At 44.2% G+C, this 18,851-nt stretch overlaps 1 long non-coding RNA gene across 1 annotated transcript in view; it reads left to right on the forward strand.

Annotated features, from left to right (window-relative positions):
• Nucleotides 1-18,851, forward strand: part of LOC111874597 — a 60,266-nt gene that overhangs the window by 17,581 nt on the left and 23,834 nt on the right. Inside the window, exon 2 of the long non-coding RNA XR_002844591.2 lies at nt 6,611-6,676. This is a non-coding gene — a long non-coding RNA (uncharacterized LOC111874597). The remainder of the gene's footprint in view (nt 1-6,610; nt 6,677-18,851) is intronic.

The following is an 18,851-nucleotide window of genomic DNA, read 5'->3' on the forward strand; positions in this document are numbered from 1 at the left end:
TTTAACATCGAACGGTATTAAAGGTACACTTTTAGTGAAAAACATATTTTAGGTGTCTTTTATATGTTAAAAATATCGTTGCATTATTATTATTATTATAATAATAAGGATAATGCCTCAGTGCAACGGGATGCTGAAATATAATGTTCCTGACTGTGGTTCTGTGGATTTCCTCAGTCACTCGATATAAATACCGCTGTAGTACCTCGATTGGCCCACCACGGGGCCCTTCCAAATCCTTTAAAATTCGCCATCCATGAATCACCGCATTCTTCCACGTTTCGTAGTTACGGACCGATGACGGTGTGTTGAATTCCGCACAGACGGGGATCCGCGCAAAATATTCTGGCATATTTGTCCAAAGCAAGAATTGTGCAGCCAGAGAAACAGCCGTTGCTAGCGAACGGCTCGGTAAACACGTTCCCGCGGCAACGGATGCTCATGCGAAAATAGAAGGACTGTTGGAAACGGTGTTTTATACTCGGTCCGTTCAAAAGGTTTATAAGTAAGACAGTGGGGCAATCATGTGTTGCCGACATGTTAGACAAATTGATGGCATTCACCTTAGTTCAGGATGTCAAGCAATTTCCCCGGGAGTTTATTTAGACTTTCTCACGGGGATTCTGTACAAGAACGGCCACGAAGCTGGTCTGAGGCGTATTTGTGAAGAGGAAGAACAATGTATACGTGGATTCCTCCATGTACAGAACCTGTATGATATAGAAGTGAAGCGCAGTTGGTTGAGGCACTATGGTACAAGCCGGGAGGTCGCGGGTTCGATTCCCGATGAGATCACTGGATTTTTCAATTGACCTAATCCTTCCAGCTACTCTGTGGCCCTGGTTTCGACTTAGCTTCTAACAGAAATGAGTACCAGGAATCTTCCTTGGGGATAAAGGGCGGCCGTCACATAAGGCTGACAACCTCACCGCCATCTGTGAGCCTACTGTCTAGAAAATGTGGGACCCTCGACGTCTCACAACTCCTATGGTCCTCCACGGCCTGCTACGGAAATAGTTTTCCTTTTATGGACAAAAATTGCTGTAATTATTTTTTATTATTCGGAAGATGAAGTCTGATAACATCAAGAAAGACGTGGACGTTTAGCATATATGGGAGAGATGGAGACTTTATATTGTGACGTGCCGCCTAAAAGTCGGAATATCGGAGTCAGAGCGGACGTCCATTGTTGGACAACGGCTCGGTAGTCACGTTCCTGCTACAGTAAGAGCAGTGAATCCATCGTTGTCTGGGTGTCAATTGTAAACACATTCACGCGACAACGCGTACATAGGCAGACCGTTACCACGGAAAGGAACACCGACACTGTTCAAGGAGGTGTCTGTTACCCCAGCAACCTAACAGGTATAAATGGAGGCCACTTCAGAAGCCAAAATCAGAGATGAAGGCAGAAGACTACAAGCGTGCTTTAGAGAGGCAGACATCGTTCAAGCAAGCAGACCTTGAAGACCTTTGTGTCTTATAGTTAAAGTAATTTGAGTGTTATAATTATATGCAGTTCTGCCTGGCGGAATTGTCCAGTAAGTCAATTAATCTAAACCGAAACCCATTAACTTCTTGCCGCGTTACCAAGATGCGTGGCAATATACACGCGTGTCTGGGATACCTGAAGGGACGAGAGTTCCAGAAAGACCTAAACGCAAATAGGATGGCAGTATTAAATTGATCTTAGGGAAACGGAATTTGAGGATATGAAATGGATGCATCTGGTTAAGGATATGAATCACTGGGAGGGCCCTTTTAAACACAGTAATGAGCGTTCAGCGGTGACTGTTCTCTTTTGGAGAAGGACTTTATTGCGTGGAGTAGCAGTATTGCAGTGCGTGTTCGCTGGGAAATGAAGGCAACTTCTCCGACTTTGCTGTTATGAGTATACAACCGGAACATGGCGCAACTCTGGAACACAAGAAACTGTACAGTATCCCTGTTCGTATGCAAACGTGAAGTTAGAGCTGTAAATGGAGGTGAGCTGTTAATTTTGTACTCCGGGCGATTTAATCCCAGAAAAAGTCAAAACACCCATTGCAAAGAAGATTGTTGGGTTCTAGAGGTAGCTGGACGCAGCAGCAAAATAGAAAATCTTGTGAGTGGGATTATATTGTAGCGTGTACAGTCGTCACTATGCAACAACCGCGAGGTAGGAAAATATATTAGGCAACAATAGTAAACAAACATGTCTCTACAGTAACGAATAGAGGCGCAACAATAGCGATATTTTTGGAAACGGTGTTTCTACGTGGTGGGTGCCGAGGTGTCATAGGCAAGGGAAAAAGTTAGAACATAGTCGGGGGGGGGAGAGGAGATTGTGAGTGGAGCGCGAAACCCCATGTGGAAGCGAGTTCGAATACCTCCATCGAAATCCTGCGTGTCATAGGAGGTGACGGAAAGGAACCCAGTGCCCGGGGGTGTAACCGGGCCATCCTGTTCCTGGGGGATGTAAATACGGGGACCTGGCACTCCAGGTTGGGAGAATCTCGAATCTGAGACAGTAAAATGTGGTCATGAGTCCCACGGGACTCGGACACAAGAATGACTGCGCTGGCGAGGACCCAGCAATTGTGAACGACAGGCCCATCCTCTCGTCAGCGAGGATATTACATGAGGAGTATAACCGCAAGTGTTCAGCTGAAAAATAAAATTACTGTTTGTGAGTCTCAAAAGGCTTGTCACCAAGACGAACTGATTGGCGGTAAACCGCCAGTCGTAAAGTAACTCTGATTCTGACTCTGATTCTGACTCTGACTCTGACTCTGTACGGGATGCTGTAATGAAAAGAGGAAGTTCGGAGGGAGCCGCCGTTCAGAGAGGAGTTGAGCCCGAAAGATGTTAGAAGCCGTTGACAGGGGGCGGCTGGTGAAGACCCAGCAGGCTTGAAAAGGCTTAGCGGGTACTGTGGTAATTTGTGAATTGCGCAGATTAGCGATGGCGCTGTAATTGCATGTATTTCCGAGTCTTATGTATAAGTAGTCAATAAATCGAATATCTAATCCAAAAACCCGTTTGTACTCATTCCTTTATGTGGCAGTTTGTTCTATTCTCTGCCCATTTGTTGGCTGGAGAGCCTGAGGAAAACCTTGTCTCATGGAATAACTTCAGGAGAAAGAACCGCAAGAGATTCTGCGAGCGCTGTAGTAATGTCACGAGAAGTTTCGTCACAGGAATAGCCGTCTGCGTTAATGTGGTCATCGGTGCGTTGTCTGACTTCACCTTCAGACCTGTTATTTGTGGAACGAGCCGCAGAGACTGTTGCCTCCCCTTCCCGCTATCAGGAAAATGTCCCGGACTTCCCTGGATCGAATCCAGCAAGTGGCCTTGTGTAACTCAGGTGTAATGCGCCTGGCTGTAGACACAAGAACACTCGGTAGGAACGTCCATTAACAATTTGCTGATATCACATCACGCGCATGCGCCTTCAGGCGTAGACAGTGTATGACAGCGGGGGACAAACGGCCGGAGTGTTGTGAGAACTGTTCACGTGATATCACCTAGGGACCCTGTTACGAATGACTTTCAAGAGGATAGGCTGTTCCTCTGTGTACATGAAGCATTTTGTAAGCTTGTGCAGTTCCTGTTTAGTACTTAAACGAACGTTGCCTGAACGTTTCGACGCATCATGCCTGTTATGTGAATACTGATAACATTTTGATAATAGATATGTGAAGTGTACTGTATTATATATGAGGCGGTTTAAGATTGATTTTTGTGCTTGTTATTCGTGGGCGATATCCTTAAACGTCGACCTCGACGTATCATTCGGTAACATGGAAATCAATACAGGAGAAATTAGGGGAAGTTTATAATACAACAATTTATATAACAAATTATGACACTGCTCACCGGGTGTTACAATAAATACCTTTAAAAGAGGCCACGACATTTCTTCATCCTTCGCCATTCGTAATAACAACGGCCTGAAATTTATAAATGGGAGACATTGTTGTTAAACACACCAACCCTGACTTTACCCAGTGACTAAGGGATCTACTGACAGGCTGCATCTGTATAGCATAGAGGTATAAAATGAGTGGATCTTCATCTCCACGACTCTTATGCTATATTTCAGATGCATGATTACAGGCAACAATGGCAGGTCAGTTGTGATCGAAGAAAGGTCGGTCGTAGCTTACTGTAAGGACACATGACGAGCATTTGCCTTGAGACCCCGAGACAAAGTGAGTAGCACTGAGCACGGTTCTTGCATCAGTTTCCTTTGTGACATGGCTGCTCCACTGCCATCTGCATGCGAGGGGATCGTCTTCTCTTTCTGTCTTTGTTCCAAATCCCACGAGTCTTCTTAAGGGATGCGACTTTCGAGTGAAGTATTCATGCCTCTCAGCTACGAAATGTAGAATTTTATGGTCACAGAAAGACTGCGCTCTGGGTTTGTAATAAAGACAAAGTCTGGAAAAATTGGGGCCAGATTCCCATTTGCTATAAAATGCTGAAGTCAAATTTTACTGCTCTGACCTGCCTCCAACAAGAGCAAGTTCGTTGTTGTGGCACCGTCACGAACCTTTCAAAAGCTGGATATACACATCTCGCAATATTTAAGGTTACGCGATTCCAGTATTCAAGGAATACTCTACGAATATAAACTCAACAGAAAGTACTGTGTTTGTTGGTGCTGTCTTCTTAACTGGTTGATTGCTTAGCTTAATTTTTAGACTTGAACATGAAGGCCATACATTCCTCTAAAATGTCGCTAAACTTTTACCAGACTACACGATATCACATCCGAGGAGATAGACTCTTCATGTTAATCACGTTTGCTTAAATATCATTTTATTGAAACGCGGCTTCATTTAAGAGTCGTGAAACGACTACAAAGACAGAAACAACAAGAACAACAAAGGCGATAGCAGTCGTGATAACGAGAGCATATGAACCGCTTGTGTTCTGTACATTATTGGACGGAGGCTGACAAACTTGAACGGGGAACTGAACTGAAGTGTCGTAGGACGGGATCCACGGTTCGACCCGTGTCAACGCGGCAATGAAGTCTCGAATTCAGCGGAAGTTGAGCGCACGTACCCGTAATGACCAGGGTGAAAGTCGCCCTTTTGAGGGACCCTACATGGCGCTTAATATTGTACGAGTTTCTGACTGGGTTAAGTGGTTATGAATGGGGAATTGAGAAGGACGACCCAGGAAGCGGTCGTATCCTATCACACAGTTTAATCGGCTTAACTAGTTTCATGGGTACCCCAAACTCTATCAGAATATTGTACAGTACTTCCCTCCTAACTGAATCATAGGCTTCCTTGAAGTCTATGAATAGCTGATGTACTGTCTCATCGTACTCCCATTTTTTCTTCAATATCTGACGAATGCAAAAGATCTGATCTGTAGTTGATCTGTTATGTCGAAACCCACGTTGATGATTCACAATAATTTCATCTATGTATGGACTTAACCTTCAGAGAAGAATATTGGATAAAATTTTCTGTGAAGTTGATGGCAGTGATATCCCTCGATAATTACTGCAGTCAGTTTTATCACCCTTCTTGTGAACTGGTACAATAATAGACCCCTTCCACTGATCGGTCAATTTTTTCTTGTTCCAAATAGAATTAATTAGCTTATGGATCTTAGAACGTAATATTTCATCTCCTGATTGAATAAGTTCTAACGGAATTTGATCACTACCTGGCGATTTATACCTTTTAAATTTTGAAATAGCAATTTCAAGATCAAAAGGACTAGGATCAGGTACTAACGGCTCAGCTGTATGGATTTCTGTCTGCCTACCATCACTGACCCTATGCACATTCAATAACTGAGAGTAGTTCCTCCACCTATTCAAAATGTTGTGGGAATCTGCAAGCAGATCACAATTCTCATCCATCACTAAGTTACTGCTAGGCTGGTAACCCCTCTTCAAGTAATTTATTCCTCCATACAAATCTCTGATGTTCTTGTTCTTACTGTTCATTGCAAGCTCATGAATTTTGTCATTCAGATATTCCTCGAATTCGATCCTGAAATGCCCGCTGACTTCATGCCTCACATTGTTCAGAATATCCCAATTTATTAGGCTGTTCCATAGCTCAAGCGGTTAGTCTCTGGCTTCCCACCGCGGCGGCCCGAATTCGATCCCGGGTCTGGTCAACTGGGATTTGTGGTAGACAAAGTGGCGCTGGGGCGGGTTTTCTCCGAGTACTTCGGTTTTCCCTGCCAATCTTTATTGCTCCAAGTCCTTCATCATCATAATCACCCGGGGGGCAGGTACAACAGGCCAATCAGTGGCCGCCGTGCTGAGTGGACCCAGTTGGACTCCACCCCCCACTAAGCGAATCCCCATTTATTTGACACGGATCCTGTAACCATTGCACTTTGGCTTTCTCTGTCTTTGATAAAATATTTCTAAACTTCCTCCGTCGAACTATGGCTTGTGCCGCTTCCGTTCATAATAACCTAGAGTCTCCGTGGATTAACTTTGATTTTCGCTCTAGTGCACTCGCTAGTATTCTTACTAGCTACACTATTGTCTAGGTTTTCCGAAGCTAACTCCTGTTTGAGATTTTAAGTAGGCCATAACAGGCCTGATCGGGCGTACCATAAATTACATTATTTCTAAATTCCATTACAGGTTTCGAGTTTGGATTAGATGTTGCTATCGCCAGACCAGAAAACATCGAGCCGCCTCTGATCAAAGGTAGGAATTCACCGTGGAAACTAACCAGTGTATCAGTTGTTAGGCTGGTGTTTATATTCTTGTAGCAGTTGAAGTTGGCCGATCGGTGTGGCCATGCAGTCGTTTTCTGTTGTGCTGTCGTGTGATGATAGACGCTTTGCAACGGTCGATTACCATCCGAGAAGACTTTCCAAATATGTACAATAAGACTGTTCTAGAATTAACTCTGAGTCGTGAAAGCTCAGAAATCGAAATCCATGAAAGTCAATTAATTATGCCTACCGTGCAATGATAATTGTGGCCACATTGCAGCTGATGAGCTGATAAATGAACAGTTGAAATATAACTGTGTTTTGTTGGTTTTGGGTTACAATGATGAAATAACTGCAGAGTTAATTGACGTGGAATGAGACGAGAAGGTGATTGTGTACAGCGAATTGCAGAGAAGAAGGGGAGGGGGGCACCGCTCTCCTGTAATATCTCGCTGGAGCGACAACGAGCAAGGAGACATTTTGGAACACCTGATGCTTTGTCGGGAGTGAAACGCGGCTTCTCTCTAATACAAAATTAACTTCATTAAAATTTATCTTTATGGAAAATGCATTGGCAATACCCAGACAGAAGGTTTCCGATATTTGTTTGTGTATTTCTGGAAGACGCGTGGTATTGACGCTGATCATTCTGAGCCCTTATTTATTTGGATGATTATAGATGACCATGAAATTTATTTCTAATTAATTCTCGGTAATTTAATTTCAAAAGTCTTATGTTTCGATATTACTGGAAATGTATCGTGATCTATAATATCGTATTTCATCGTCTGGGACGTGCAATACGGTGTTTATGTTGAAAATTTCTAGATTCTGGCAGAAACAAGAAGTCCGGAGTTATGACATTTACGAGAAGTCATAAATTTAGCTCGGGTACAGGGAACCGGGCGCACCTAAAAGGACAGGTCAGAGCTTGTTACAATTGCCTGTGAATGAGGGCCAGTATGATTTGAGTTGCCTCGTTCAAGCTTCCCACGGAAGATGGGATGAAATATATATGTCAACACCATCTTTCGAATTCTCGGCGTGGGGTGTGCAAGCCATTCCACAAAAGAGACTTTCACAGTATTCCGAACTGAACGGACGTGACCCTTGCACGCTCCGGGACATAGCTAGCCGATAGTGTAACGTTGTAACTTAAAGCTAAGAATACATTAATTTAACAGTGTGGTGAATTAGCAGGTGAATAAACGTCAATTGGCTCAACTCTCAGAAAAACGCTTTCTTCGGCATCGCTACCCTGAGACACATGCAAACCGACCCAGCTAGTTTCCCGTACCTATACCGATCTTCCTTAGTTTGATCTGTGAGGACAACTTCCAGTAGCCATCATACACTGTCCTAAGGTAGAAACAGGTGTAGCAGGGATAGCACCATTCCGACTGCGCCGATACAAGCAAAGGCGGGTTGGAAAAGAGCGGTGTTAGTGTTTCCTCGGCGTCATTAAATAAGCTGGACTGTAAGAGTGACGCTGCTCGCTTAGTATCAGAAGCTAACGAATTTTCTTCTTAGCTAGGTGAGAACAGTGTTGCACTTCTTAGACGTTAGAATATGGATCGCTTTATGCATTGAACGGTTTCCAAGTATCGAAACAGCCGTGGACACAGATCGATTTTGAGTTCTAAAACAGGGACCGCACAGAAAATGATGCATCCCGCAATTCTTCTGTTGTTGCTTGTGTATTCGTTGCAGCGGTAACGTTTTTACCGAACAACTGCCAATCACCGATAAGAACAATAAGGGATACACACACAGACCGATGGGAGGGATTTATTAAGCACGCCGTTGAGATGGGCTTAGGTGCCATGACGTACATACCAAGTTTCATTAAGACTGGCTAAGGCATTCAAATTCGATATCAGCAGTTTACACATACAGACAGACAGCATGGAGATCTCACAAGTCTACTTTTATTTTTAGTAAGGAAAATAGGCTAATCAAATCAGAGCTGGAACAGCGGGAACACTGGAAACACAAAACGATTATGGAAATCATATAAATAAGATAACAGAGAAATTGCGCTTTGTTGAATTCTTGCATCAAACGAGAGCTTAACAGGGATCAAGTAGTGTCTGCTCATCCCCATATCACAGTGGCCACCGCGCGGTCTAACGCAAGCATTTTTTATTGCTATTGGGGTGGGACTAAGCCCCTTGTACTGCGGCCACTTCTGGCCTATTGTACCAGCCCCAGATTATAGGTGAGGGTGATTGTGGAGCAATTGATGGAATGAAGATTGACAGGGGAAACCGAAGTACTCAGAGAAAACCTTCCCCAGCGTCACTTTTTCCATCACTTGACCAGACCCGGGATCGAACCCGGGCCGCCGCGGTGGGAAGCCAGCGACTAACCGATTGAGCTGTGGCGCGGCCTTACAAGGGACGCAGTCCCATCCTACTAGCAATAAAAAACCCCACTCAAAGCACGGATGTCTGTGTGCGTTTATTTTGTTTTTGTGTTGTCCTGTGTGTAGGTAGTGACCTTGCTTCTCAAGAAGGGATAATCTCCATGGAATTAGTTAGTTAGTTCTTGAATTATCACACAACAGGCCTATACGTATGTACAGAAATATATAACAGTTCTGATTACTTGAGGTTCTCACAGCCGTGATTATTAAAACTTCTATCTTCTGGAATAAAAATCCTTGTAGTCCAGTGAAAGTCGACGGACGTTTTGGAGGCAAATCTGTCATCTCCATCTTCAAGACTGAGGAGGCGACAGGCGGCATGTTCCTCCGAAACATCTGTTGACTCCCATGGAACTACACGACGTTATATCCCAGAAGATACAACTGTCAGCATAAATTTTGATATATTGGGTTTTTGGACTTTATCCATCGTCCTGGTTTTTAAGATAACAAATAAAAACACGACGTTTCGGAAACTGGATCTGTTTCCGTCCTCAGGTGAAGGAAAACACCTATTCAGTTGGGTCCGTTAGAAAGAGCTAGCCTCAATCACTGGACCAGTGATTGAGGCTGGGTCGGTAATATAGCAAGTGAGGATACTTTCCGTTGAATTCCAAACGGAATTCTGTAAATTTGGCAGCCATGAAACCTCCGTGGACTGTCAGCTGTGCTGTGCTGCGATCATCTAGTCATGTTAGGAATATGGGCAGCGGGAGAAGGGAACGGAGTGTGAACCAAGTACATAAACATATGTAACTTGATATTGGCCAGAATAAAATCGTGTCGCCATTTCGAGTGAAATTAAGTTTCTAATTGGAGACGTCCGAGCAGGTGTCTCCCCTCTGCCGGATCCAGTAAATTAGGCTGTCTCTCAAAGCTCGCCTACGCCTGACGTGGTGGCCGAAATATTTCACTAAGCGTCAGGGAAAGCTGCCACCATCTGTTCTGCATTTTCTATGTTATTAACAGACTTGTAAGCATTCGTGCGCTATCCAAGATTGTCTCTCGTTTTTGTTTTGCAGAAACAAGAAATAACACGCTGAAATTCTCATGCCATATTCAAATTAAAATATTTTGGCGTGTAGAACCGTTGCTAGGCAATGACCATGAAGTAAGCAGCCATAAAGAAGCATTTGCTAGGTAATGGCCGCAACAAATTCGTAACACGCAACAATGGAGTAATTTGGAAGCGGTGTTCTCTTCGCTGTCTTTGCGATAGTTACGTGACGCAACAGTAGAACTGTTTGGAGAGGTGTTTCTGTGCTGTCCGTGTCGAGGCTATAAAACGAGGAGCAGCTGCGATTACGAGAGGGTTAGAAGTTAGAAGAGTAGGAGGTTGGTGTGAGATGGCTGCCAGCCTGCGAGGACATGAGCCCGGGAGAAGGAGAACGTCCACTGGGGAAGACAACAGACAGAGAAGAACTGCAGATTGTGAATTAGCGATAGCGCTATAGTTACCTGTAGCTACGATATGTAAGTGTTCAGTAAATCCAGTTACTAATAAAAATACCGTCTGTAGTTACTGTGAAATCATGACAATCTGAGAATGACTTCAACGTTACTGAAGTCAGATGCTTCAGTAAATGCGAAGAAAATTAATACCACACTCTGTTTGTGTTTAAGGTCTTAAGGGGTACAGCAGTGCTGCTTGGACAGTGCACATTGTCTGTACTTTCGAACATGTTCGATGTTCCTGAGGTTGTTTCTGTTTCCTTCTTCAAATAAAATATACGATGGAGAAGGAACCATAAGCTACACAGTATGTACCATGACATCAGAACCTTTTATTTACTGTTTCTTCTGCCTGCTCAGAAAAGTTGCTTGTCCAGCAGTGAGGACTATAGTTAGTTTGATTTGTAGTTTTCAGAGCCGTTGCTATGAAGAATTCGATATTCTGAAATATAATGCCATGTAGTTCATCGAAAGTCTTCGAACCTGAAGATGTAGGCGATAGGTGCATCCGAAAAATCGATTGACGTTTAATGGGAAAGAGAATCTCGGAAACGGTTCGGAATAGGATACATATACATAGTTTTTGCTTAGACTGACCGATACTGTGACCTCCCAGAATATTGAGCTTCCCTCCGGGGGCACCCTGTATATCGTTTAGAGGCATGCGGTACGTGTATGTGACGGAGCTTCACCCCACCGAAGTGCGTCAGCCGGCCGAGAACAACACGAGGGACACTATCGGCCATCCGCGACTGCTGAGGCTTGTTGCGCGCAATGGTAGCCATCTCGAGTAGCGCCACAAACTTAAAGCGCGCATAGAACAGTTGACTTTGAACACCTCATTAAAGCGATGTTTTGTGTGGAGGCTCTGAATATCTCCCAAGGGAGTGCTTTAAATCGCGTCATAAACCGTAGTTCACAGGAGAATTCAGAGTGATACGACCCCGAGTGCAAGTCCCAGCGTGGTTTGTGTTCGGGCAAGTAGCATGCAGACCTCTGGCACCACATCTTGTGGCGGATGCAGCCCGTTTCTCTGCAGCTGTTGCAGTACACTTGAATGGACCATGAAACAATAGATAAAGATATAATTAAAAGAATTAAAAGCAGAAGAAGCATAGGGCAGATTTTGGAAACATGAAACTAACCGGATTCAGCGTGACAACAGAATATAAAGCAGGATCCTCTCTGAAGCCTAGAGAACTACAAAATGGCGATGATCAAGGAACCTGGGAAGAATTCTGAAGAGACGGCTAGACGGACGGGGCCGGAACGGGTCAACTTGACTGCTTCATGAAATGACGGTGAGGATATGAAGCGAATGTCCACAGTTCCTGTGTTGTTCACTTGCCCTGTCACGTCAGGGAGATTAACAGGGAACTTACATAAACAAGTAAATTGATTGAGTTGTGATTCACGGTGGCAGGAGAACATTTCATATGCACAGATCTCGTTGGATGAAACCTGTGTCTGGAAATATTTCAAGATATGGCACCGAAAATGGGATACGATCGTGTCACGAAACGCTCATCGGAGAACATATGAACATGGTCATGTTATTTGTTTTGTTTGTTTCTTTGACCAACGAATGTCTGTCTGCCGGTTCAGGAATTATCTGCTTCATTACGTTGACTTCCTGATTTATTTATTTATTTATTTATTTTCTTTTTCCGACTGCGTGTACATTTAGTTAAGTTTGTTGGGAGTTGGGATAATTTCAACATGCGATAGATAGAGACGCTTTTGTACAGGCATCCGTGGTACTTGGGATTAGATGCAGTAGATTTTTCTTGAAAGCTAAATGGGGGTTTATGACTTTCTTGAGCCTTGTAAGTTTGACATTTATTGCTATCCAATAATGCGAGACACGAGTACATTGGACATAATGGGTTCCAGATGTCTCTAGCAGTTTTTCTCTAATCTAAGAATTGTTCAAGAAAGAGTGTCCTTGGTTTACGAGTATGTAAGATCTGTGTACCGGAAAACATGTTGTATTTAATTAGTCAATTAGAGACGGTTCTATCTCGAATATTGAGAATTGTTTCTGTCTGCATATTCAAATTTTGAGGTCCATACTTTCTCTTGAAAACACTCGACAATCTAACTTCCACGAAGTTAGACATGACTTCTCAGCGATCTGATACATTTTAAATTAGACAACTTACATAACCATTTAGGACTTAGTGAGTAATTTTCGGAAGTGCGTATCACAAGTGAGACATCAAATGGAGGTGTGTAATTTTGGACTTTATTAAAGGCGAAAAATAGTGATGTGTTTATTTACAACGCAACATACTCGTATATACGTGGTACAGTCATTACGTTCGTGGACTGTGGTTTTATCGCATCATATTACAAGGTATTCACATCCACTTACCCAGATCCACAAGGGCCCTCAAAGTAGTTGCCGTTGGCCGCTATGCAAGTCTTCCAACATTGATATAGCTGCCGAAAACATTGCTTAAACATATTGGCAGGAAATTCCCGTACGGCATCTCTTGTGTCAATGACCAGCTCCTCGGACGACTGAAACCTACGACCACGTAGCTTTGCTTTCACGCGGTAAAAGAGAAAGAAATCGCAAGGTGCGGGATCAGGTGAGTACGGAGGGTGTGGCAAAACGGTGACCTGTTGCCTTGCCAGTTCCTCTTGGACAAGAACAGGGCGATGTGCGGGGGCGTTGTCGTGTAGCAACAGCCAATTCTTCCTACGCCAAACCTTTCGCTAGGAGATTTGCCTAGTTTTTGGCAGAACTTGATGTTTGCCCGTTGTTCAAACTGCCACATTTTCGATTTCCGCCACTTGCATGTAACTGCGGTTCACAATAGAGGCAGCAGTTCTACTTACACTGTTTGCACACAACTGCCTCTTGCTGTGACGATAGATGAACTGACAGGGCATAATATCGTGCCTCAATCTATCCGACATGGTGTAATGCAACGATGCTTTGCGACCAGTCCACGAAATTATTGACTGTGGTAGTAGATTTCATTTGTGCATTTTTTCTGGTTAAGTGAAAGCTATATTAATGCGCCGGCAGCCCTTTACCCGCAGGAAGATTCCTGGTACTCATTTCTCTTAGAGCCAGAGTCGACCCCAGGACCAGAGTGCTGCTGGAATGATTAGATCAATTGAAAAATCCAAATACCTCATCGGGGATCGAAGTCATGGCCTTCCTTATTGTAGCATTGTGCCTCAACCAACTACGCTACCGCGTGCCCCCTTTCTGGTTAAGTAGGTTTAAAAAAGATGAAATGTTCACCACGTCCTGTTACGAATTATTTGGCGTAGTGTACTTATCTTGTGCGTCCTGGAGTTACTGCCAATTCAAACAGACCTTGAGAGTTGAGTCAGTTGCTTTCCCGAGGTAAATTTTACGTATCAAGAGGAAGGAAGAGACTTGACGTGATCATATCCTCCAAGGCAGCATACCTTCTGGCGCCCAGTTAAGCACCTCTTCCCTCTGTATACCTGACATGACCATGATATTCCAAATCTTCGATTCCGTCATGTGAAGAGGGATTCAGATAGCCAAAGGCAGACGCAGTTGCGCCACCGTGTTCACTGCAGTGTCACGCTGTTTGCGTAACTAATGGGCAAGTCTGAAGTTGGGAAGCTAGGATCGATCTGTCAGTGTGGGTGAGATGCTCATTCCTCATCTCATATTTCAGATCCTGACGAGGGTCAGAATTCATACTTGAATCTCTGGATTGTGACACCGTGTAGTGTGGTTACCAACATTTGAACGGAACGCCTGCCTGGGTCTTATATTTTCATTGATGTATGTGAGCGTGTCGCAGGAGAAAGGTCACTTCACCTATCTTCTTCTTGGTTCTTGTAGAACGTAATGTTTAAATCGTTTAATTGATTCCTGTTATGTTATGGAATGAAGGCGTAAGGTGAACCACTAAGGAACCGTTGTTAATGAAATCAAATGTGATAGAAGGCCAGTAGCAATGTGTATTCTTGTTACTCTCAACCACCGGACATTCGGATCATGTAGATCATCGTCAAGGAATTCCTAAATGAATTATTTATTGATTTGCAAATTAAAATGTAAAGCTCGTGTAAACTGAGATTCATTTCGGTTGTGGTGTTACATATAACATCACCTTTCCATATACTGTCACGTGTATGGGTGACTCCCAACGGGGCTTTGGATTAGAGACTGGATTTTTTGGTCGCTTACAGGTCGTAACTACAAATAAATATAACACTATCTCTAATTTACACACTTGGCAAATTACTACAACACAAGCTGTCTTTCAGTCTGCTGTGTCTTCACCAGTCGTTCTCTAGTAACTGCTTCTAACAATGGGGATTCTTCAACTGCACCGACCAAGTCTCCCTTTCACAGACTCCCTTACAATTGACAACTTCTAAATTTGTTTCGGTTATAATATCTCGTCTCGGACCCCATAGCAAACACCGTTCATTTTTGTAATCCAGTCGTTTCCATGGTGACGTGTTTCTTTGCGAAGGCGTTGCCCAGTAACGGCTGCATATACTTGCTGTTAAGAATCTGTTGCCTAGCAGCGGATGTTGTTTCGACGTCGTTACCCATTAGCGCGTCTACATTCTACAATAGTACGGTGATGGTGAATATTAAAAGAAGGAAAGCTGTTGTTAGCTGTCCCGTAGGATCTGTGTGTCCTGGATATTGGAAGGCGTCCAGATTTGATTCTAGCTATTTACAGCAGAGACCTTTCTGCTGTGGCGATGAGTGGTAGAGAGAAGCGTCGCTCAAACCATGGCGCTTCTCGTTTTGATCCAGGACGTCCCCGGCCCGAATCTCGGCCCGGTCACCACTTATCCTTAGCGAAATTTGTCGCTGTTTTCCTCAGTTTGTCCAGTGCAGTGCCGGAATAGTACCTAAAAATAAACCACGTCTCTTCGCTTCGCAGTTCCTTATTTATTCACTCTCATCCGGTCACTAGATTCTGCGTAGCCGGAGCTACTGACTCGTTACATAAAGTACAGAAAATTAAACGGGGCCACGTGAACCAACGTGAGGGGTCCGGAACCCTCTCGCGTCTTCATGGCATTTTCCGTGATGTCTTGCACAGGTACAGAACTTTGGAAGATATCGTCTTACCAAATGCAGAGTTCTGTGTTCTGTTGAAAGTGAACCGATGTTTCTGAGGAATATTTCGCCGCCATCTTCAAGACAGAAGAGTAAATCAAACAAGAGATCTGTGTGAAGCAGAAAAAAGCAAAGCTTTCTGTCACATGCCAGAAGATAGAGCTGTTCATAACCACGTTCATGAGAACCTCAACATTTTATCAATTGTTCTCAATGGTTTAGTTGTTTGAGAAGTTGAGACCACCTTCCGCGCGCAGAGGACACAAGAGGAAGAATTGTAGCTTTAAGCACTTTAATCTTGAGGCTCTGAGACAGTAAACGATTCTGAACCTAAATGTGTTCCCGAGCTCAACGTGTTGCTATTTCGTGCGTGTGCCAGCCCACAAGGCGGACGTAGGAAGCAAGCTGCACACGTCCGATATGAGCACTCACGCTGTCATCCCCAGGACGGTCTAGCATCCTGCTTCCCGCAACACAGTGTTCTCTCTCGGGGAATCGCAGAGAGTGCTTCGCAGGCGGTATCGATCGCCTGCAGCCGGACCGAGTTTCGGGCGACCCGTCAGCTCCTCGGGTTTCCGCGTCACTGCACCGACGACCTGAAAGAATTTCATAGTTCTGACATTCATGTACAGATGCCAAACAGCCTGCACACCTTTATGTTTACAGGGATTTACACTACAACAGTGATTCTTCACCTCTAGCATCAAGTTCGTTGAAATTTCGAAGCGAAATTCTTTAAAAGGAGCTCGGTAAATAATCCGTGACTAATGTCAATAACTTGAAAGATTCTGGAATGACAGTTGCGTTTTTAGTAAGGCACTGAAAGCGATATATTCAAAATGTGCTCTAAGCTCTACTGCTATTGAGGGGAAATAATTTTAGCAAAGATTTTAAAAATAAAACCCCACGTAAAACACTTCTAATCCTCGTCTCCTTTCGTCTAGCAGCGGAGTTTCGTAATATCCATCACCCAATGCACCAGTAAACAAAAGGGGCACATTTTCTCTGATGTGCTCTAACGATTTTGAATGAGTGAATTGGCCCTCTGAAACAAAATAAGCAATGGGAGACTTCTTGTTATACATTACATGAAAAAACTGTTATTTCAACATCACCACAGCACACTCCAGTTTATTCTCATTCACATCTTGTATTCTCATGTATCAGTCCACAGCCTCACATAATTCTGAATGCAAGAAATGCTCTGAAGTTTTGAAAAAAGCATTCCCCATATCTAGGTAAAGTCACAGGGATCTTTCTATTCACCAACAGTTAAACATAATCCTTTAAAGACTTATCAAAGTCAAAGTCAAAGTCACATTGCGACTGACGGTCAGTCAGTCAGTAAGTCTTGGTGTTGAGCCCCATCTGGGGCTCATGACCAGATATTAATTATTACCGTGTGACGGTTACGCTCCTATTTTTGTGGGGCGCACTCTCTGACGAGGGACGGGTCTGTCTTTTGCATATGCTGCTGGCCCTTGCCAGCGCGATCTTTCTGGGGTCCGAGTCCCTTGGGACTCGCGACCATATTTCACTGTCTCAGATTTGAGACTAACCTTTTCGTCGCCTCCTACGACTCTCAGGGTCACTGTGGAGGTATTCGACCCCGCCTCCACACTGGCTTCACTCTAAAGAGTTATATTCTTCACCGTTTTATATAAGAATTCAGTTGTACCTCACAGGAAACATTACGTCTCCCCCCAACCGGTTAATGCCGCTTGGGGAACATCGCTGTTTATCGTGAGAACCGTACGAAACACAGATACATTCTGTGGGCAGGATTTAGAGCTTTAATGTGTTAAAGAAAGTGTATTAAGTCGCCATTTTACTGAATATTCACGCTCCCAACCTTTCGCCGTCGCCTTGCGGTCCTCTCCATAACTACTTATAAGTACATATCTAACTGCAACATAACGAGAGAATAAATTTAGTCAAAAATGGATACAGACACGCTCTTCCCATTCTTGTCTTCCCTTATTGGAAAGCACGGGCCTGCTGCCTGTTTCAGGGGCTTTTAGTGCCTACTCGAGCCCTTGGTTTATTATATTCCAGCAATGATGTGGATAAGCTGTGATGGACATGAACGCGGGTAGAGATAATTGGAGTTGCAGAGAGTGGTCTCTTGTTCTTGCGCAGCATCTGAGGCTCTGGTGACAGTTGTCCTTGGCGTCCAGTCGCGGACGCTGTTGTCGCCTGTTCGCCATGCTTAGCACAGAAGCCCAGGCTGTAGGTTGCTGGCTTGTGCAGGCAAGGATTAGCAGCATTTCCCCCCGCCCCCCAGACAAGGATCTGAAGAAGGGAAGATGTGGTTGCATCGTTGCATTTCCCCCACTGTTTACGTAGATTTATTTTTGCAGCTATGACATGCAGAGGCTATGAGTGAAAGGGCCTAATGTCTGAGCTCTTATATACAGAGGAAATGTAGGAAGTACAGAGTACGTTCAGTTTCCGCTCCGAACTTCAGAGCCTTCGCTTGTTTCGCTATCGTTGCCTAGCAACTGGTTTACATGTCACTGTACGTACATACTTACACACACACGCACCACTCGGAACTTGTGTTCCTTGACAAATTGTGTCGTGATGTTTGCATCACTGCTAATGGCCGTCCCTGACTTTTCGAGAGAATTTTAGGCTTATGCTAAGTGTTCCTCTGACTTGGTAATGGTTTTCCGATATCAGCAATTTATCACAGTCTTTAAATTCCTGTTAATAACCGGAAGAGTCTGTAGGGAAATCGCCCTGAAACCACTAAAGCCAGTGGATTAGATGCGGATGAGGATGAAGAAGAGTGTATATCATTTTCCCTCCGAATTGGCGTTCAGGTCTCGTATTCGGAAGGTGCTGGCTTCGAATGTTGGCCTGGATACTGGGTTTCCTTCAGTATATCGAGGCGAATGAAGCCTGCCCTCGACGGATTTCTCGTCGTTTATTGGTAATGTTCTGCACTATGTAGCAGGTACACTCATTAAGTAAAGCAAATGTATTGTAGCGTCGCTATGCAACGATCGCGAGATGGGAGGATATATCAGGGCCGTTTGTGGGCATCGGCTCCGTGAAGACTTTCTCCCAGCAACGAGTCGACGCGCAACAATAGACGTGCTGTTGGAAAGGGGATGTTTCTACGTGGTCCTTGCTGAGGAGTTACACGGAACAGAGCACCTGAAGCTGAAGAATCTACAGTGTTAGAAGCCGTTACAAGGACAC

This window comes from Cryptotermes secundus, unplaced genomic scaffold (genome assembly GCF_002891405.2).
Source record: "Cryptotermes secundus unplaced genomic scaffold, Csec_1.0 scaffold1415, whole genome shotgun sequence".
Classification (NCBI taxonomy): Eukaryota; Metazoa; Arthropoda; class Insecta; order Blattodea; family Kalotermitidae; genus Cryptotermes; species Cryptotermes secundus.